Raw genomic sequence first — 22,949 nt, 5'->3', positions numbered from 1 at the left:
AAGATATATGTTTAAAAGTAGTTAACTAAAATGTTTATGTTCAAAATCATATTTTAAATAACGTTTCCTTGAAATTGGTTGGAAATTAAAAACTAAAGTTTTCTTAAATAAATAAACGAACTGATTGCTTTTATGCAAATATTACTTTCATCGAAACAAAAAATTGACATTATTGATGCAATTGTTACAAACAGTTTCTGTTTACGTATACTTTGCTCTCTTTTAAAAAAAAACAAATTTGATTTGCCTTCACTAACTATTCGCTTGACGCTTGTCCATTTTTTTGTGATAAAATAAAGATCTTGCTTAAAAAGCAGTTTTTAAAGTTAAGGTATGTAGCTTCGAAGTTAAGGTAGGTAGCCTCTATAGGCAACTTGTTATTATACTTTTATTACACCTGATTGCTAAACATTGATATAGTTCTAAATAACTGATAAATTTGAAAAAGATTGAATCAAAAGACAAGACCGATATGTCAAGCTCTTGTAAAGAAAAAAAAAATTACAAAGTGCAACAATAATAAACTTAAAAAACGTAGAACAAGTGTTTAGCTTGAAATAATTGGTTTCAGTTTTACTTAAATTTGGTTAGACAAAAGTATTGCTTTCAACTTAAAAAAAGACTGAGCAAAAAAATTTTTAAAGTAATAAGTTGATTAAATTCCGCATTTGATTTGGAATTGAAACAGCAATAGTTTCTGATTTTAGTTGTTACTGCATAGACGAAATAGGAATGACCTTAATAATTTATTTTAAACTATTTTTTATAGATCATTTTTATTTTTTTACTGAAAAATCTCTTACAAATACAAAAAATGGGGTTGTTATAGATACAAAAAGGGGGTTTGTTAAAAATTATTAAAACTAGTTTAATAAATCTTCAGTTGTAAAAAGTTCTCCTTTAACTTTTGTTTAATGGAGTTGTTGTATAATAAAATTCAAAAAAAAAAATTTTTAAAGCAACTTTGTTCCATTAAAGCAAAAATTTCAAACTCAAAAGTTAATAAAGTTTGTATAAAAATTTGCTGCTTAAAAAAATTATTATTACACCTAGTTACAACCAGAGTGTTACACCTAGAGTGTTACACCTAGAGTGTTACACCTAGAGTGTTACACCTAGAGTGTTACACCTAGAGTGTTACACCTAGAGTGTTACACCCAGTGTGTTATACTCAGAGTGGAGCTGGATTTAGTAAAAATGTCAAAACTAAAATTTATTGGCTTTTTTTCTGTTACTTGAAATCATCGTAAATACACACATGTCATAAAGTAATCGTTTAATAATTTGCAATTTGATTATCAGTATGGATTCAAAAATAGACTCTGAAGAAAATCACGTTTTATATATAGAATGGATTCAAAATATATTTAGTATAGATTCAAAAAAAAATTGAATTTTTAATTTGTTTGTATCGAAAGCAAATTAAAGTCACATTTAAAAGGAAAATTTTTAAAACTAATTCATTTTCGCCAGAAACATAAAAAAAGTTATATTTTCGAGTTGTATGATTATAAGAGACAAAAAAAAAGATTTAAACATCGAACCATTAGGTGTTTAAGGAGTTTAGAGTAGTAATTTGGTTTTTTTTTGATGTTTGAAAAACTTCCAAGCATTCCACTGTTATCAATTATAGTGGCACTTTTGACATAAAAACATATACTAAATTCATATAAAACTAATGTATATACTATATAAAGTATATACCATATATACTAATGTCATATAAAATTAATGTATATACTATATAATGTATATAACATGTATACTAGTGTTGGAAACACTTTTAACATCTCTGGATTTGAATGTGTTTGCAGAACCTCGATGTAAGTGTTAGAGTTCATCATGCCAGTAACTGGGTAGAGTCTTCCTGGTCCAAAAGCAGTAACCCAAAATATCTTTTTTTTCTGGATGCTTGGCATATTTTTCAATGTATCCGGGTCGTATAGGCTCACCATCAGAACGACGAACAATCTATGACCGCTGGCCTTGCACTTCATGTGATTCATCCGAAAATAAAACCTGCAATCAATAAATAAACAAGTTAACTGTTATCAAGTCTCTTCAATTTAATAGCTTCAATTTTTAAAAATAGTATGCTTATATAAAAATAGTATGATTATATAAAAATAGTATGATTGTATAAGTATAATAAACAAAATAGCTGTAAATTTAATAAACACAGTCGAATAAAAAAACTGTGACTGCGTAATTTAAAAATGTTGTCGTTATGCCAAATAAAAGTGCTGTAACTGCGTCAGTTAAAAGTGGTGTGCAAATCAATCAAATGGTTGGAGTCTAGAAGCAGTATAGTTCAAATAGTTAGATTTTTTCTACTCCAAACTTGAGATCAACAGTAATAGTTAATTTAATTGGTAATATTAATTTGCAATGTATATATACTTTCGAGTTTGCTCTAAGTGTGGAAATCTCAAACATTAAGAAACCGATTCGACGTGACTAAAATTAAAAAAAAAACAAATAGTGAAAAATTAAAAGTAAAAACATTTTATTTAAAATATTTTACCTTTAATCAATAAACATTTATATTTAAATTTCTTTTTTAATTTTATAGAACAGTGCAAACAAAAAATGAAGTTCGTCCTGTTGTTCATTTCTGTAATAATAGCTATTTGTTATGTTGAAGCTCAATCGTGTAAGTATTATACTGAATAATCGTGTATTATTCTTAATAATCGTGTATTATGCTTAATACTTTTTATTTATTTTTGGTGTTTGTTATTATTTTTATGTTTATTAACGTCGTAAACTGAAATTTAACCTACAGTAACAATCGTTACCAATACTAATGATATTATCTGCTAGTATATCATCTTCTTTGTAATTTTAATCAATCGCATAATCAGCAACACTTCCCTGATTCATTAAAAACTCAGAATCAAATTTGCTTTTGTCAAACTCCCGAAAGTTTGTGTTGCACTCTTACTTATTTTGAAAATTTTAAAATATGTCTTTTAATCCGCAATTTAGGTGCTCTAATAATCTTACCACAGAGAATCGTGGAAGAGCATAAAAGTAGGAAGCTTGAGCCTACTTTCTAACCAATCCTGCAAATATGGCCGGAGCTGTTTTCAAACCTTAGACTTCTCAATTCTGAGGCACACGCTTTAACTACTACGCCATGGCTTCTTTCTCTGCGTCGTACTTCTTTATTTTCTTTTTAGAAAAGAATGAAAGTTAAAATAAAAATTAAAAAAAAAAATGAATAAATTTAAAAAAACAATTTTTTTAATTTTTTTTTTAATAAAACATGATATACATGATATAGATTTTCATTGTAAACATGTTGTATCATGTCACTGTTAGTTTGTTACGTATTAAATTAAGTATGACAGGAATTAAGAAGATGAAATTAAACTAATTAATTTAATTTCATCTCCTGATATACTTAAGTATGTCAGGAATGAAAGCAGAAGGAAACAAACAAAATTAAGGATACCAGGTATGTTTATCTTGATATATTGTTAACAAAAATATGATTTTTAAGTCTTTTAAAATAAAACTTTTTATTTTATTAAAACGGATCTTAGGTCATAATTTGACTTTTGAGATTTAATTAAACCTAATTTATTTATTTATTTTTTTTTCATTTTTTTTGTTTTAGCAATTATTTACAAAAATTATACATTTAAAAAAACTTTACCAAAAAATATCTTAGAAAATTTTTTTTAATAAGTTCTTTTTATATTTATTTTTTAATTTTTAAGTTCATATTTTGCTTATAAATTTATTCTCATTTCCCCAATGTTACAACTTTGTAATTACATAATAAAGATTTTTTAAGAGGGAATATACAAATAAAAAAATAAAAAAATCACGAAAGTGACTTTACATAGCAAATAATGTAATAGTATAAAAAGACCTTGCAGAAGACCAAACGGTCTTATCATTAAGAACCGCTTTATATTGTCATGCATAGAAAGACATATTCATAAAAATTTTACATAAAATCATTGCATTATGAATAATACATAATGAAATTAAAATGTAAGATAACAAGTATACAATTATGTTTATCGTACTTTTTTTTTTTTAACTTTTCCATTTTTATTGGTAATGTAATGCTCAAAATATATTTATGTATATAGCAAATTAGAAATTATATATAAAGCTGGCAGTGAATTAATTCTGAAAAAATCTGTAACTAAATTTTTATACTTTAAAATACTCTTTTTAATAGAATTTGTAAAGCAATTTGTCAATAATATTTACATTAAGTAATTATTCCAGACATAAGGGGCGCGATAAGTTATTTTAAATTGCTCAAGCTTATTTTTGCATGAAGATTCTATTTGTGAGCAATGAATATTAATCTGGTTTTTGTTTACAAACACTGTATTTTACATTTTGCTTTTATACATGGGACTCAGAAAATTATTTACTTCAAAAAATGTTAGGAAAGAGAGTTCTTTTTGAAATTTTTCACTCCTATACCTATAGTATAAAAATTGTCTAATGGGTGGAAAATGTTTATCAAAAAAACGTGGTATATAAATGTGTTGTTTCTTCCAAGGATTACAATCCTGGCGGTCTTTCTCAATCCCGGGATTCTGGGATTGAAAAATATCTGTGTCGGGATCGGAAAACAGTATAACATCTACATCGTATTGAATAGAATAAAAACAGTATATTTTTAACCAGAAATATGTTTGCTAAATGAAGACAGTTTACATTACATTGTTTCATGCATGAGAGAAAAACATGTTCATTTAACATGTTAATTAATGTTAAGAAATTATATTAGAAATAAAGAAATATATGTTTATGTGCTTTGAAATGCGACTTTAGGAAGAAAACACGTCCAAAGTTTTATTGTCCAAACGGTTACGAATTTTTGAGTTGAACATCCAAGCGGAAGAGAATGCCCGATTAACCTCGACACTTGTCGATTTTAAGGTCATTAGAAATGACTAACCTTTTTATAGATAATGCCACGTGTATCACCATTTTCAAGTAGTGTTTTTTCTTTTTGAACTTTTGATAACAATGTCTCATGTCTAATTGGTTGCATCGTTGATTGTCCTTCTATAATAACACGATCAAGTTCTTCTTCAATACTTAAATGATTACTTACAGACTCAGGTACCATTTCAGTTTCCTTAATCAAATTCAGCTAATCAAAATCAACTGACGCTCTTACTAAAGCAGGATTGGAAGCGTTTAATCTCTCCAGAATTTCTACCAATAGTTTTCAACATTTAAATGAAGAAGTCAGTGTAATTATTTCATCATCAACTTCAACAGACCTGCGACCGTTACGATGGTATTGCAGAAGTCTACTCCTATTAGTTCGGTGTTCATGCATACGAACCATTAAAGCTGCACATATTTTTTTTGCTTTTTTTATTTTCAGCATCTTTTAATTTTGTAAGCATAAAATTAATAGCTATGCCTGTAAATAAGTTTAAATCTCGGCAACAAAGTGCTTCAATCATTGTTTTAATGAAAATTTAAGTTGTAATAGTCTTTGATAATATTATCACTTCATCATGTGACACAGCTATACACTTATCTTGGACTAAGTAAATATAAGTTTATGATTTCGTATACAATTTCTTACTTTGTAAAATAGTTTAAGCACTAGCAGGAGGCTGCTCCACCGTGTCTTTCAGTCCATTATTAAAGACAGTTGTTTTTCAAACTCAGCCTTAATATATTTTGATGATGTCGTTCTTTGTTGGTGATCGTCTAAATATTAGTACCAACTTTTTTTACGACTGGCTCATAATGGAGTTCATTCATTTCAATTTTAGGTCTCGCATTTTCATGATTGCGGACCAGTAAATCTTCCTCAATTTTTTCATTCTCGGATGAATCACTGTCAGAAAATTGGTTTTTAAATTCTGACTGATTTGCATCGAACTCTTTCTTTTTATTAAGAACATCATTTACATTTAATTAACATCATTTGTCAAATGACAAAGAAAACCTCTCTCCTATCCCAAATTCCGTTTTCTTGCGCGCGTTAATTTGATAAACTGAGCCTAATCTTTTTTTTTTGCTGGTTAATCTGATCTGCTCTCTTCGGTAATATTAGGTTGGGTTAGACTTTCGACCATATTATGTACCGACAGTTTGCAATTTAAACATCTCTGCCTGGCTTTCCTCATCCCTAAGAAAATATTTCCTAAAAGCTTACTTTTAATTGTAAAATTCACATACGTCATGCTTATTTAATTTTTAATGTTAAGAGTCTAACTAATAAGAAACGCGCTTTTTTTTCAGTTTGAATAAAGTTTATTTTTCAGAATTACTGAACAGAAAAAATAGCTAACAAACATGATATATTGTGAAGATATTCACTTTTTTTTCTTCTTTAAATCAAACGTTTTCGGTAACGTTTCTATTGTACAACTGAAAATACAATTCTTTTCTGCAATATTATCCTTTTTTTAAGTTCTTTTATTGAGACGCATAAATTGTTGTTGTTTTTATACATATTTTTGTTAGACTTTGTTTTGCTCAATCTTACAGGGAAACCTGAGATTGATATTAGAAAATCTCGGGATTTTTAGATTATAAAAATGGCCAGAATTTCGGAATCTCGGGGCTGCAATCGCTAAGTTTCTTCTAAGAATGTACCTGATAAACAATATATTGGCTTAACATAGGGTGAATGTAGAAAATGTTTAGCTAATCATTAGTAATCTTTTCAAAATAAAAAAATAATTAAAAGACACCACGCTGTCAAAATACATATAGGAACTAAAACATAAAAAAGTTGATGATTTTATATTGAATTGGTCTATCTTTAAAACAGCTGCGTATAATAATATTTCCGAAAATGCATCTTATGACTACAAGAAAAGTTTCCAATAATTACAAATGAGAACCAAGAATGTTTATTAAATTAAAAAAATCGAAATTGGTTTCTAAATACAGGCATTAAAATAAAATTCACTTAAAAACTGTAACTGTTTTTGTAATAATCAACAAATATTTGAAATGTTGCAGTAATTAAGATATTTATGATTTTCTGTAATTTAATTTTTGGTATAAATTGAATAGAGATTGACCAAAAATGATATTTTTCCGAAACCAGAATCGAAAATATATTTTATTTTTCATACCCGGAACCAATACTGAAAATAATCTCAAGCCTAAACAGGAGCCGAAATCGAAACGAAAAATAAATAATAGATAATATTTTTTTATGTTAGTTATAATTTAAATAAAACATTAAATTGATAAAAATAACTAATAACGGAATCCGACAACTGAAAGTTTTTTCAAACTTTCTAGAAGGATTCTGTTTCTTTCATTTGAGAGAATATCTCCGGCTGTATAAACAGTCCTTCAACATTTTTGGATGTTGGAAGTGGTCTGAGGTACTTTTTTGCCACTTTAGTCAATGCTAATCAGAGTTTCTAATCTTGGACAAAAAACTCAACTTCTACGGAGGAAAATTTCATTAAGGTGGAAACAATGGCTTCATATGTAAAGTTCGCTCAAACATGTAAAAGGTAGAGTAGCATTTTGTGACAACATCGCTTTTTAAGCCAACTCTGTTTTTTAATTTCGTTTGGATTTCTTGCTGTCTTCACAGTTCAGTGTAGAAAGCAGTAGAATAGGATGCGAAAGAACAGATTTGTTGACTCTTTGCAACTAGTCCGTCTATGATAGAATCTGAAAGTAGTTCTTTTTATATCACAAGTTGAAGGGAGTGGTTCCTGTAATCCGCCTGATTCATAACTACAGCTTGGTTAATTAAAGCCTATTTTTATATTTGCTGCATTATCTTTTAAGTAAACTCCAGTTTTTGAAAAAATTCACCACTCCTCTGCAGTTGTTTTGATCTTGTTGAAAATGTTTTTGCAGTGTGCTTTTCATCAAATTGAGAGCAAGAGATGCAGAATTCGACACAGTTCCGATCTTTGGAAATAAAGATAACAGTTATTCCCAGATAGCCATGATAAAATAATGACCTTGCATCAAGACAAACTGATACACTTTCAGCTTTTCGTTGAACCAATTTTTCCTTGAGAGCAATTTTTTTTCATTTAGATACACTAAAGTTTTTAAATTAGATACGCTAAACTTCTGTGGATTTTATGCTTAAACTTCGTAATTTAGAGCAACAAGAGCATGGTGCCCCAAATTATTGACTTGTGAAATTCTTGGCCTTTTTTAGAATTAGAATCGATTTTTGAAGAAGGTTGAACCAGTTTGTAATTGTAGGTTTTAACATGTTAGTTTTTTCGATCATATATTGAAAATTGTCTGTCTTATTCTTATTTGAATTCAATTCATTTTTTTCGTTAGCTTTTAATTGCCTGAAAATTCTGGCGTAAGTTTGATGTCAGGATGATAAATTTTTAGATGTGACGTTAGTCCATATAATCCTTGCTTTTGTAATATTCAATATATATCTATTAAGTTATACACATACCAATAATATTATCTTTCAAATAATGATAAAAATATTTACAAGGTGTTAATATTATTTTAATCAAAAAAATTATTTAGTTTTCAAACAAAGCCAAATCTTATTTTTATTAATTCTCAAGCTTATCATTTAATTTAAAAAACATTTTTTTAAATTATTTATTCGTAATGATAAGAAAACTATGATGCTTAACAAAGCTTTATGACATCTATTCTCGGTAGCATTCTGAACCCAAATTCCGGCAGAAACTGAAATCCTAAAAATAACTAATGCGATAGCGGTGTAGTGGTAAAGTGCTCGCTTTATAAGCGAGAGGTTCTGAGATCGATCCCCACCACGTCTCTGGCAGTACCGCGCTTAACTTGTTTCTCCGCGCAGCGGCCTTGGTTTGTCAAGGTTCGTGTTTCAGAGTTATAGAATTGAGAGAGGGTTATAACCACTATTAAGTAGCCTCCTCATCTGTTGTGGCCTTTTCGGCCTTTTCGGAGACGAATAACAAAAAACAAAAAAAACTGGAGTCCAGACAGACTTGTAGCCGGAATCAGGACCAAGTTTTTTTGTATCATTAAAATAGAAGTTTATTAATTGGATCCCGTTATGCAATAGGGAACCAACCAACATTTCCGATATTTCGAGAAAATTAAGAAAAACATTTTTAAAACTAGACGTATTTATTTTTCTAAAAATAAAACAACAATATAAAAATTAAACATTTTTATTATACATTCACAATGATTAAGCATCACAAACAAGGAAAAAGGTTTATCATAAGTACTCAGGGTAAAGTTTATCATGAGTACTCAGGGTAAAGTTTATCATGAGTACTCAAGGTAAAGTTTATCATGAGTACTCAGGGTAAAGTTTATCATGAGTACTCAGGGTAAAGTTTATCATGAGTACTCAAGGTAAAGTTTATCATGAGTACTCAGGGTAAATATTGGTTCTCTTTTGCACAATGCAAATATGAAATTAAGACACTAGAGTAAAATTTTTTAAATAATGTTATTCTTTGAAGAGATTCTTGTAGCTGAAAAAAGTAAGTTTTTTAATTATTGTCTTTAAGTTCATAATCTACTTCGCCATTGTAGCCGTCCCTCTTCAACTGTTAAAACTGATATTAAAATATTATAAAACACGTGCTCTGTCTCAGGAACTTAGTGCAAATAACTTTTTACATTTTAGAGTTAAGGTTCAGTAACTGGTTTGCCATTCGGCCCCAATGTTTTTAAATATTTGGAAATTAATTCCTCAGTTGGCTTTCCCTGTTTTTTAATATAGATTTCCTTATATTTCTCATTATTGTTAACTGTTTTAATGAAAATACTAAAGCGCTCTTCTTTTATCAATTTTATTTCCATTATGTGCAGCCAGTTTATTGCTTCTCCAGAACAAGTTTTTATTATTTTAACAATCTCTTCTTCTAATTTTTTAGTACTGACAAAATCTTATTTTTCATTCTATAATCTACAATGGGAAGTTTCTTCCTACAATCTTTCATTGTTTGAATGTAATCTTCAGGAGAAAAATTTTATTTTGTTTTTACTTTTACATTCAAGATACTTTTACGTCCCCAAGATCACTATGACGTGATACTAAGAACCTAAATCTAATAGCTTTTAAGCGTGGCAACTCGTCTAAAATAGCTTTAAGTAAGAGTGTTATTTTTATATTCCTATTTTGTCCGCCACAAGAATCGCTCCAAATAATAATATTATCAACCTAATTAACTTTACTTATTTCGATATATTTTTGAAGTTGTATTGATTTTGATATAAGGCAATGTTGTGCCTTTTTGTTAATATTCTTGCCCACTTATCATTCTCTGCAACAATGCGATTTATAACAAGGAAATTGGTTTATCTGATTGATGATATAATTTTTTGATCTTCTGATGTTTTAATGTACTCACCACGTGCACCTCGTTGATCACAAGCTTTCAAGTTCTTTGTTTTGTAAAGGGCAGTATTTATACGTTTTGTTGAAACATTTAAGATATTAACAAACATGCTTCAACAAATTTGTATTTTATTAACTGAATATTGCCTTGAAAACTGTCGTTTTTGAGAGCTTCATACTTTAGTGTGCAAGGTTCGTCGTTTTGACTGTTTTTTAACGCATGTTGCAATGAAACTTGTTTATAGGCTAAAGTCGCTCAAATTGCAATAATGGTAAAAAATTATTTTTGTTTTTCCGCAGATAGTTTTTCACTGCTTTTTTTTTGTACATTTCCAAACATATTCAGGAAGTACTTTCGGCTTCACCAATTTTCCTTTTGCTGAATTAAATCCTTAACTACTATTGCATTTAAATTTTTTTTCGTTTTCTAACTTTTTTTGGTCGTCCCGTAATTAGTTTGCTATTTTCTTGCTCTGTAGAGCTTGTTGAGCTTGAATGCTAGACCAAATTTTCATCTAGTAAAATTTTATCATAATTAGATACGCAATTTTTGTCTTTGACTAAATCGTCCGAATCTTCTTCTAGAAATCGTCCGAATCTTCTTCTTGAAATCGTTCGAATCTTCTTCTAGAAATCGTCCGAATCTTCTTCTAGAAATCGTCCGAATCTTCTAGAAAATCAAAATTATAGTCATTCTTTTCAATTATTTTTAATTAAATTAAAAATCGAAACAAATTACATTTAATGATACTCAGAAATTAAAGGAAATAAGTATAATAATTACAAAAAATCTGTCTTTAAAATATTAAAAACCTGTTCCTAAATAATCAACTGTTTTCATGAAGCATTAAGAAATCAAGCTAATGCATCGTGTTAACCGGGGGTTATATGTATTTAAATTTTACTATTTGATTATAATAATAATTATACAATTTATTGAACATACATATTACATACTGGATATTATTTATGAAACTTTTTTAAATTTGTAAAACTTTTTTAAACTTGTAAAACTTTTTTAAATTTGTAAAACTTTTTTAAATTTGTAAAACTTTTTTAAATTTGTAAAACTTTTTTAAATTTGTAAAACTTTTTTAAATTTGTAAAACTTTTTTAAATTTGTAAAACTTTTTTAAATTTGTAAAACTTTTTTAAATTTGTAAAACTTTTTTAAATTTGTAAAACTTTTTTAAATTTGTAAAACTTTTTTAAATTTGTAAAACTTTTTTAAATTTGTAAAACTTTTTTAAATTTGTAAAACTTTTTTAAATTTGTAAAACTTTTTTAAATTTGTAAAACTTTTTTAAATTTGTAAAACTTTTTTAAATTTGTAAAACTTTTTTAAATTTGTAAAACTTTTTTAAATTTGTAAAACTTTTTTAAATTTGTAAAACTTTTAGGAGAAGAAATATAAAATAATAATTTTGCAACAAGTAACCTGAAAACTGTGTTTATAATTTTATTTATATTTAATAAATTTATAATTTAATGAATAAATAATTTATTTATTTGTTTGTAATATTTTATGAAATAACTTCACAATATCTATGAAAAGCTAGTGTAAAGTTTTAATTTTCTCACCTTTTCATCTCCTTTAATTATTGACCTCAGCTGACTTGTAGATTATTCATTATATTTTGAGTTCTTCGAGATGCAACTGGAACACTATAGCACATTTCAACAGTAATAATATAAAAAGAACTGATTACTAACAAATCAAACAAATCTGAACTCGTTTAAATAATTTATTTGCGTATAAATAATTTATTTATATTTAATTGAATTTTAACCTAATTTAATTATTTTTTTTTTAATTAAATTTGTTAAATCTTTTTTATATAACTATTATAGGTAATATATTGTCTATAATAATTATAGGTAATACGCATTAAGTTATTATTGCGTAAATAAATTATTTGCGAAATAATTAATTTAGGTAATACGCATGACAATACCAACTGCAGATATGCAACACAGAACCAAATAAGTTTTATTTTGCAATATAGAATTTGGTTTTTGTTTGAAAATCTTAATTTAGAAGTATTTCAGTTTGGCAATATAAAATTATTAACAAACTAATTAGCCTCTTGCTATATATATATATATATATATATATATATATATATATATATATATATATATATATATATATATATATATATATATATATATATATATATATACATATATATATATATATATACATATATATATATATATATATATATATATATATATACAGTATCGGACAAAACGAGTGCAACCAAATAATGCTAATTTAGTTTCTTTATATAAAAGTGCTGCATTTTTTCAATTTAGAGAAATAACTATGTAACTGTTTAGAGACAAAGTTCTTCAAGTTTTTTTCATCACAAAGTTCATTATTTGTACACGAAAATTAATAAATTAATCAAAAGTATTAAAAAAAGTTGATTTCCTTATGGACAAAACAAGTGCAACTCGACAAAATGTTGACCAAGCTGTATTTCGCTATCAATATTTCGTGGCGAATCCTTTGTTGTCGATCACACCTTTGCATCTTCGAGGCATAGATTTGATCAGGTGATCAATGAAACTTTGTGGAATTGCTGCCCAGGCCTTTTAGTTTTTTCAAACAGTTGATCCTTATTACGAACACCTTAACGATTAATTCTGCGGTTGACGATCTCCCACAGGTTCTCGATAGGGTTGAGATCCGGAGATTGAGACGGCCAATCCATCACCGATAGTTGGTTGCCTTGAAACCACCTATCATAATGCTCTGTGGAACACAACGTCTTGGTTAGATGTGGACTGTATTGATGTAATGAAATACTTGTTGTATTTTACTTCTTGTATTGATGTTCTTCGCGAAAATACTTTGATAAAACTCACTTCAATAAACTGTCTTGATAATACTGACTGATTGACTTCCATATACTGACTGAATTACATGTCGATTTACATGTCTCTTATATAGTAAAATGAACCTGTGTGAACCTGTTCTGGAAGATTCTAGATGCTTCTTTTTGATGCTTCTGGAAGCTTCTTGATGCGTCTGGATGCTTCTGAATGTTTCTGGATATTTCTGGATGCTACTGGATGCTACTAGATGCTTCCAGATGCTTCTTCTGGAAACTTCTGGAAGCTTGTGCATGCTTCTGGAAATTCTGGAAACTTCTGGATACTTCCTTTAATTATTAAAAAACTTCCGTGACGTTGACACAGACCAGACATAATAAAATGAAACAAACCAAAAAAGTTGCACTTGTTTTGTCCGCTGCAAAATGGCACTTGTCAACGAAATTCTGCCTGTGTGCTGTCAGCTAATTGCCCATGTCATGGCATGCTATGACTCCAGACTCCTGAACTGTTTGCTGTGGTAGTATAGTTCGTTTCGTTTTTAAGACATGTAAAATTAGGAATACTTATAGCAATGTTCGATGTTGGTTGCAAATGTTTTGTCCAATACTGTATATATATATATATATATATATATATATATATATATATATATATATATATATATATATATATATATATATATATATATATATATATATATATATATATATATATATATATATATATATATATATTATCAGTTTCATGTTTTTCATATACTTTATTTTATGTACAAATGTAAAACTAACTTCTCCCAGTTTCTTTTCATAATCTACATAGATTAAATGATAAAAATAAATATATTTTAAGAAATGATAGTTTTATTTAAAACTATCATTTAAAACTAATTTTGGAAAACCAAACATTACTTTTCGCTTTTCTTTTGAACAAAATAGTTTTAAAACTTTTAGATTTTTCTGTCAAAAGGCAAATGAAATCATTTTGTGTCTTGATAACATATTTTTATATTTTTGAACGTTTATTAATTTGCCATATTACTTTATGTGTATAATGTAAGTATTGGAATTTATAATTGGTCTTCTAAGAGTATCCACGTTCTTCTTTTTTTAATTAATATTTTAATTAATAATTTATTTTATCTTTTACTTATTTGTTATTGTGTAACGACTTCTTATTTATTGAAATGTAATTTTTTATTTACTAAAATAATTTACTGAAATGTGTATAAAAAAAAAAAAAAAAAAAACATGATGCCTCACGTCAACGTTTCAACGAAACACCGAAACTTAAATTAATATGTCCGGTCTTGGATTTTTAAAATGCGATTTTTTTTGTTTTTTATTTTTTTTCACCATGAGCTTTTTTTTTTTTTTAGTTTTTATTTAATAGGTTCAATAACATTTTTATCTTTATAATTTGTTTTTAGTGATTACTGTCCTTTCAACCTCTAAAGTTTGTTGTGTTCATTTATAAAATTGAGTGACTTTACTTGTAGAAATTTAGTGACTATATATACTTTACTTGAGTAAAGTACAGTTTATTATTGTTATTAACGTAATTGTTTAATCTGTATTTAAGTAAAAGTACCCATTTAATTAACTTCTATTGCTTTTTTTTTTTTTCGAGTTATGTGTGTTAATTAACTTCTATTGCTTTTTTTTTTTTCGAGTTTTGTGTGTTAATTAACTTCTATTGCTTTTTTCGAGTTTTGTGTGTAATTTTTAACATAAAAAATATTTTTTTTAAACATCAGCACCATAGTTATTTACTTCAATCAACAGAGTTTCGTTTTGGATTTCTTATTGGTTTATATTGGTTTAAAAGTTTGTTCAAACTCTCAGTTTTTCAGCTGTTATAAATTTATCCAAATCTTCAATTTTAATAAATGTTATTTTCTTCTTTTTAATCATCTCGAATTTCGTTCTTGATAAGCAAAGAAGACGTAGATACTGAAAAATTACTGTTTTGACCAATTAAAATTAAATCACAACTATATTGTTCTTAAAAGTAGTAGTTGTCGTAGGCGCTACGATTTCGTAAACCCCTTATTGTTGTGATCATCTTAATGTCACGGCTGTCCCAGAGAAGGAAAAAAAAAAAACAATAAAAAACAAGGATATTTTGTGAAACCGTCTTAATAGGCAAGGTCTCTGATTAGATTGTTGACGTCATTATGTTTAGGGAATTAGTGCCAGTCTTCTCCACCTGCACCTTCAAAACTGTAATTTGTATTTGAATTGCGTTGGCCCAATATCAATCACCAACGTTGTTTTTCTATCATTTTGTGTTACAAATGAGACGTCTCCTACAAGCAAAAAAAAAAAACGTTGTCCCAACGTTGTATTTTAAGTCAGGATTGCGTAATATTTCACGTTGATTCAATGTTTTGTTTTACGTTAGCACAATCTTAAATTTTACGTTGGTGAAAAGTTGTTTTTTTAAGTCGATTCAACGTTAGATTATATGTTTGCACAACATTATATTTAACTTTTATCCGAATCAAATTTATTTGTTTACATATATATATATATGTATATATATATATATATATATATATATATATATATATATATATATATATATATATATATATATATATATATATATATATATATATATATATATATATACATTAAATATTATACTTTTATAAGCATATATAGTTGTATATATCGACCTATACATATGTATTTCAACTATTTTGATGAATCAACATTGGTGATGACGTTTGTTTTAACTTATTATAAATAGTAAGGCTGCATCTGATTTTAGAGGCATAATTAATGTTTGTTTTACTGGTGGCTTAAAATTACGCTAGATAAGAAAGATAAAAATATATTAGCAAAATATATTACCATAATCAACTGAAATATTTGAATGAAAAATAGTTCTTATAAATCATTTTTTGTTTATTAATATTATTATTATTATTATTATTATTTGTTGTATATTAAAATTTACAATGAAATAAATCGTGTTAACAAATAAGAGAACTGGAGCAAGCAGAAGACATAAACTATCTTATCATCGAGTCCCATTTACATTGAAAAATCGTCAGTTTGTATACAAAAATGAAAAGTAGCTAAGTACATAATAAGAATTTTACATACGTTAGTTAAAATATAATATAAATATTAATATTAATATAATATAAATATTAGCGTTGAAATATAACGCAATATATCAAAGATTAACAACAACATAAAAGTATTAAAGTTTTTCAACAAAAAATTAAATAAAAATAAAACTGCAACAAAAGAGAAGCAGGCTCAATAACTTTTTTTTCAGATAATTTATATTATTTATGTATTTATTTTAAAAAAGATATTTTAAATCAAAGTCATTTTGTAATAAGAGACTCTTAGATTCTTTCCTGAATTGTTCCAAAGAGATGTTTTGAATATTTATTTATTTTTTGTAATAAATTTTGAAAAGTGTTTCCATAGAAACGGTCCACGGTATTGGATTTAGTAAGAACTTAGTATTAAATTAGTTTTGGTACAATAAAGTTGTTAATTGAAAATTTAGAAGGATACTTGTGCGAGATTTCACTAAAGTAAGACTGAAATACAATAGGAGAAAGTCCATGTTTTCTTTTAAACATAAGTTGTAGAACTTGGTGTATATTAAGTTTATAGATACTTAGGGCACCAAGCTTCCTTAAAAGAGGTTCGCATTGAAAAATTCTGTGTGCACCAAATACAATCCTGCATAATTGCTTACTATAAAGTTTTTTAATTTACTACAATTAGTACGACCCCATACAATATTACAGTAAAAGACAAAACTATGAATAAATGAAAAGTATATTCTTTTCAAGGAAGCAGTGTTAAGATATGGTTTAGTTTTATATAATATGGAAATATTTATTGAGATTTTATATGCTATGTATTTTATATGTGGTTTCCATGACAAATTTTCATCTAGTATTACTCTTTCATCTTAATTAAATAAATTTTCATTTCATCAAATAAATTTTTATCTTAGTACTACTCATCTAAAATTACTCTACAAATTATTTACGCACATTGGACGCTACGAACAAGCAAACTACTTGGGCTTAGGTACAAGAAATGAGAGCCTTATAAAAAATGTCATCTAATAACGAACCCAGATTGGGAAAGGAAACTTAATGAACACCGTATTTAGCACTTAAGTAATAAAATATGCAATATACAAGAACTTTTAGAAAAGTATTTCTTCTAGGATTGAAAAACAATCTTAGATACCAGCGGCAAAACTTACTTAAAACCATCAAAAAGCGTTTTCCGATTAGAACTTGCCGTAGCAACGCTCTCTGTGAATCAAAATAAGATTAAAACATATATAAATTTACAAATAATCTCCTCACTGAGAAGAATTACTCAGAACTCTGCTGCTTTTCAAATAAAGTGTGGTGGGACTAGGTACAAGGAGGCACCTGGAACACGAACTTCCCCTATATAACAAGAATTTTAAACACATGTTTAAAAATAACACAGTATACTAAAAATTAACAACAACTTCCCAGTACAGATGTCAGTGGAACATCTATACGAGTTTTATGGACGTTGGATGTCCGTACGACGTCTTTAAGACGTCCTTCGGACATCCTACGTTAATTAAAATTGCGTAAACTAAAATTACGTAAATTAAACTTGCGACAAAAGCGTCAATAATTATTTTATCTATTTATTTTGAAAGAGATTTTAGTTCAAAGTCTTTTTGTAATAAACGACTCTTACATTCTTTCCTAAACTGTTCCAAAGAGATGTTTTAAACATTCTTTTTTATAATAAATTTTGAAATATTTCCATATAAACGGTCACGGTATTGGATTTTTTTTGTTTTTTTTGTTTTTTTATTAAAACTTTACAAATCCATGATCATAAATATAAACTGATTTGTTTACAATATGTAAAATAAAATACCGTACACATAATACGAAATTTTTTCAGTACAAATATAAATATAAAGAAGTAAACTAAATCTGTTTTTAAGGAGGTCCTAAAAAACAGATTTAGTTAGAACCGATATTTCTGATCACTTCTCAATTTACTTTTCAATAAATCAAGATACAAGAATATATAACAATTCTAAAACCAAAATTTATAAAAAAAAAATTAATAAAATTTCTATTTAAAAATTTGAAAACACACCATCAGTAGTAGATTGGGATGAAGTTTATAAAGAATGCAACCTTGAGGATGCAATCTCCGCATATAAATATTTCTCATTTATAGATATTTTCGTTAAAAACATTATAATGATCATTTCCCGATCAAAGAAAAAATAGTTAAAGAAAAGCACTTAAAGTGTCCATGGATTACTAGTGGAATTAAAAAAATCCTCTAAAATAAAACAAAAACTCAAAAAATCATGGAGTATCATGAAAGTTATAATTGGGACAATTAAATACCAAAAGAAATACCTTACTGAAAGAATTGTTGTTGATGAAACAGAATACAACAATAAAAGTTCTATTGCCGACTATTTCAATAGTTTCTTTGCAAACATCGGCCCTAACATTGCGTCCAAAATTCAAAGCCCAAATACCTATTTTGAAACCTATCTTACAAATCTACATAGCGAACTAAAATTCAATGGACTAAGATGTAATGAACTCGAAGTTGCAAAAAACTCTCTAAATTATTTACAAAGCACTAGGGATCGATGAGATTTGTAGCAACATAGTAATAACTGCCTTCCCGGTGATACGCAAACCCATACTCGAAATTTTTAAATCTTCAATCACTACAGGAACTGTTCCAGACAAAATAAAAGCAGCAAAAGTATTTATTTATAATATTTAAAACCGAAGAGGCATTTTTACTTAATAACTACAAATCCATCTCAATCCCTCCTGTCTTTTTTCTAAACATGTAGAACAAATAGTTTACAATCAACTATATTAATACCTAACTAATAACAATATTTTGAAAAAAAAAACAATTCGTATTTCAAAAAGAATATTCAACCGAACATGCATTATTAGGTCTTGTAAATTAAATAAATGACTTTTTTAATAATAACAAATTTGTTCTAGGAATCTTTATTGACCTATCAAAAGCATTCGATACAATTGATTAGGCTATACTACTTATAAAAAAAAAGAAAAATATGGCATTAAAAATGTTGCTTTACACTGGTTTGAGAGCTTTTCTATAAACAGACGGCAACGTGTTATTACGGATAAAAATATCCATTCGAAATTGCTTAAAATTAATTGCAGAGTTCCTCAAGATTCTATTATCTAGCTCCCTTACACTTCTTTCTATACAACAATAATCTTCCAAAAGCCTCAATTAAATTCGATGTAATAATGTTTGCAGATGATACTAATTTATTTCATTCGCCTACTTCTATCACAGAACTCTTTGAAACTGCAGGTGTTGACCTTGCAACTATTACAAAATTTTATACTTGGTTTAAATCTAACAAATTATTATATTCCATTTCATTCAAAGAAAATAAAATTATCGAAAGAACAAAAACAACAAAATTTTTAGGGATACTTATCGATGAAAACATTTCTTGGAAAGCCCACATAAACTTTCTACATACTAAAATATGAAACAAAAGTTGTATGCTTTACAATGCTAGATCGATATTACCCCCAAAAAAATCTGAAGCAACTTTATTTCTTTCTCATTCAAACCTGTTCAATGCGTATGGTAATATAGTATGGGCAAGTACCCATAGGTCCAACTTAGTGGCACTCTATTGACATCAAAAACATACTGTAAGAATAGTATTTAATAAAAATAAGTTTACTCATGCTGAACCTTGACTAAAACTTCTTAATACACTAAACGTCTATAGAATTAACATCTATCAAAATTTATGCTTAAATATAAAATTGGACTTCTCCCATCACATTTTTCAAAAGAGTTTTTTTAATGTAATAGAAATAGATCACGTTTCTCTACTTTGTATCGCGGCCCTAACCTCTACAACAAACTAATATCTAAAAACACTACAATTACAAAATTACTTTACCCCAGTTCTCTGAAAACGCTTTTAAAAAAACCTTGTTTCAGACATAAACAATTTTACGAACGTATATTAAAACAAATAACTAAAAAAAAAAAATTAAAAAATTAACTTCAAAGCAAAGTAAATGTTAGATTTTATTTATATTTCATACATGTCTCTCAATATATTACGAATGACAAGCCATGTAACTATATATTTATGTGTATCAAATACAGCTCTTTTCTGTTTTTGATTATCTAATAGTTTTCATATGTTACTCAATGCTACCATGAGGATTTGCTAAACTGAAATTTTTTAATAAATTAAGTATACAAAATTATCGCAGCTAAAAGCGATTTCTTGATGACAAGACCGCGTGGTGCAAGTTTCTCGAGTTTTTTAACAGCATTACTTCTTTATATTTATATTTGTACTGAAAAAATTTCGTATTATGTGTACGGTATTTTATTTTACATATTGTAAACAAATCAGTTTATATTTATGATCATGGATTTGTAAAGTTTTAATAAAAAAACAAAAAAAACAAAAAAATTTCTAGATTTCTCGGAATCTAGAAATGCGTTGATCAAGATGTTATTTATAGAGGAAATTGAATTTGGGATTATTCGTGTAGGTTTTTTGATAGTCGGAAAGGTACAATGTTGAAACATGTTGTCAAAAAAAAAATTTAGTGGTCGCGTTCTTTTTGTATTTTGAACAACCTATGTTTAAATCACCTATGCAGGATATTTTTTTTTGCTCTCTATTAATATTAAGAAAGATATCTTCCAAATGGTTTAAAATTTGGTAAGAGCTTAGTTTTAAATTAGTTCTTCCAAGTGGTAAAAATTGGTAAGAGCTTAGTTTTAAATTAGTTCTTGAAATAGCAAAATTATTAATTGAAAATTGATTCGGTTCGGTGCAAAAAAATAAATTCGGTGCAAAAAAATGGATTCGGTTCGGTGCAAAAAAATAGAAGAAAAAGAGCTACTACCACCATATAATTTTTATTTACTTTTTAAGTTGAGAACCTTATAACTTTGAGTGGAAAAAACATTTCATTTAGGAAATTTATTAACTTAAACATTTTATAAAAATTCTAGTTTTTTTATCTGTAATCCAGGTTAAGGAATTTTATTTAAAACAATTTGAAGTAAACCGACAATGCAAAACCCTAAAGAAGTTTAAAAAGAGACCCTAAAGAAGTTTAATAAAATTCTTAAATTCTGTATAAACAAAAAACAAACTTAAAGAGTTTTTTTTAAAATACAAGAAGTAGTTGAATTAAATAAAAATAAATTTACATTAATTTTATTTCATTTAAAGCCTACGTTTATCAAAGATGAAATTTTCATATTTAAATTATCAAAGATATAAGTTTTAGTAACTCGTTTTTATTGAAGTTAAATTTTATTGAATTTAATTTGTAATTACAAGTTTGTCAAAGATAAGATTTTTTTAAAAAATTTTGATTTACGTTTTATTAATTTACCTTACTACAGTGAGAATAAAACGAACTGAACACTTTAGCTTCGATTTAGAGGTTTTAAGTTGACCTAAAAGGTACTCAAGATGTTTCAAAGATAACAATACTTTGGGTGATGATGTATTGCATTGAATACAAAATAAAAAGTGTCCTTTTTTGGAATTTAAACGCTTTTTTAAATAATCACTTTGCAAAGAAACTTTTACTCAGTGGCAGATTCAGCCTTTTTTGGTGTTTTATAAACTAACTTTCAAACATAGAGTAAACTCGAAACATTTATATGTTTATACTTGTGTCAAAATAAGGATGTTTTGTAAAAATATTGGAATGATTGGAGTCTGGGAACAAAAACGCCTTTAAATTTTTTCTCCTGCTCTTAAGGTGAGAGTAACAAGTTCATAAATTTTTTTTTTTACTAATCATAACTAAAATCATATTAATTTAAAAATTTCAAATTTTATGTAAAAATCTTTCATCGTTCAAGAATTATGGCAATATTAAATTTGTAGCCGCCTCGAATTGAGGGAAGTCAAAACTTAAAATGGTCGTCATATTTTAACGCTAAGGAATCATTGCACGAAATTTGAAATTTCTTATCGAAAATGATTTTAGTTAAGAATACTTAAAAAATAATTTGTTAATAGTTGCTCTCACGTTTACAACAGAGGGGGAAACATTTTTTTTTTTTTTTTTTTTGCAGGCCAATCATCCCAATATTTAGCAAAACATCTTTATTTGACATAAACATATAAATGTGTTTAGAGTTTACGCTATGCCTGGAAGTTTTCTTTCTCAAACACCAAAAAATGCAGAATCTGAATCCGTCTTAAGTATATAAATATGCCTTTGTTGTTCTTTTAAGCTTAATTTTGGACCTGAAAAGGTCTCTGCATAAAGACTGTTTAAAAATTTACTTTAAATTTAGGCATTAAAATTTAAAAAATTTGCTAAAGATTCATTAAATAACTCTCTGTTTTGGGTCAAAATAGGCTTAACAAGACAAAGGTTTTATAAAGAAAACAGGAATATAGTTTTTTTTGCTGTCTAAATAAAGACGTAAAATGTCATAAATTAGAGAATAACGTAGCTCTACAAGAACTCATTATTCTATATGTCAACCCAGGGTTTAGTTCCAGGATCCAGGGTTTAGTTTGAAAATCATTTCTCTACCATCTGGAGTTTGTTCAACAAAATATAAAAAATGTCTGCATTTAAAAAAGGTTAAACAAAAGTTTGTTATTAATGCTGGTTTATTGATGATACATGAAAATGTAAATATATATAAACGTATATAAAATACTATAATAAATAATTTTAGAATGAAGAGAATATTTCTCAAAACATAGAAGATTTGTGGAAGATTAA

General features: G+C 27.0%; 1 long non-coding RNA gene across 1 annotated transcript; it reads left to right on the top strand.

Moving 5' to 3' along the window:
* Positions 1 to 250: 250 nt before the first annotated feature.
* On the top strand, positions 251 to 3,154 carry LOC136078347 (uncharacterized). The gene is made up of 3 exons (XR_010637750.1): positions 251 to 331; positions 2,573 to 2,653; positions 2,989 to 3,154. It is a non-coding gene; the product is annotated as an uncharacterized LOC136078347 (long non-coding RNA).
* Positions 3,155 to 22,949: the final 19,795 nt, after the last annotated feature.

Source organism: Hydra vulgaris, chromosome 03 (genome assembly GCF_038396675.1).
Source record: "Hydra vulgaris chromosome 03, alternate assembly HydraT2T_AEP".
NCBI lineage: Eukaryota > Metazoa > Cnidaria > Hydrozoa > Anthoathecata > Hydridae > Hydra > Hydra vulgaris.
The sequence above is the reverse complement of the archived record's forward strand: the minus strand, read 5'-3'. Positions and strand labels throughout refer to the sequence as shown.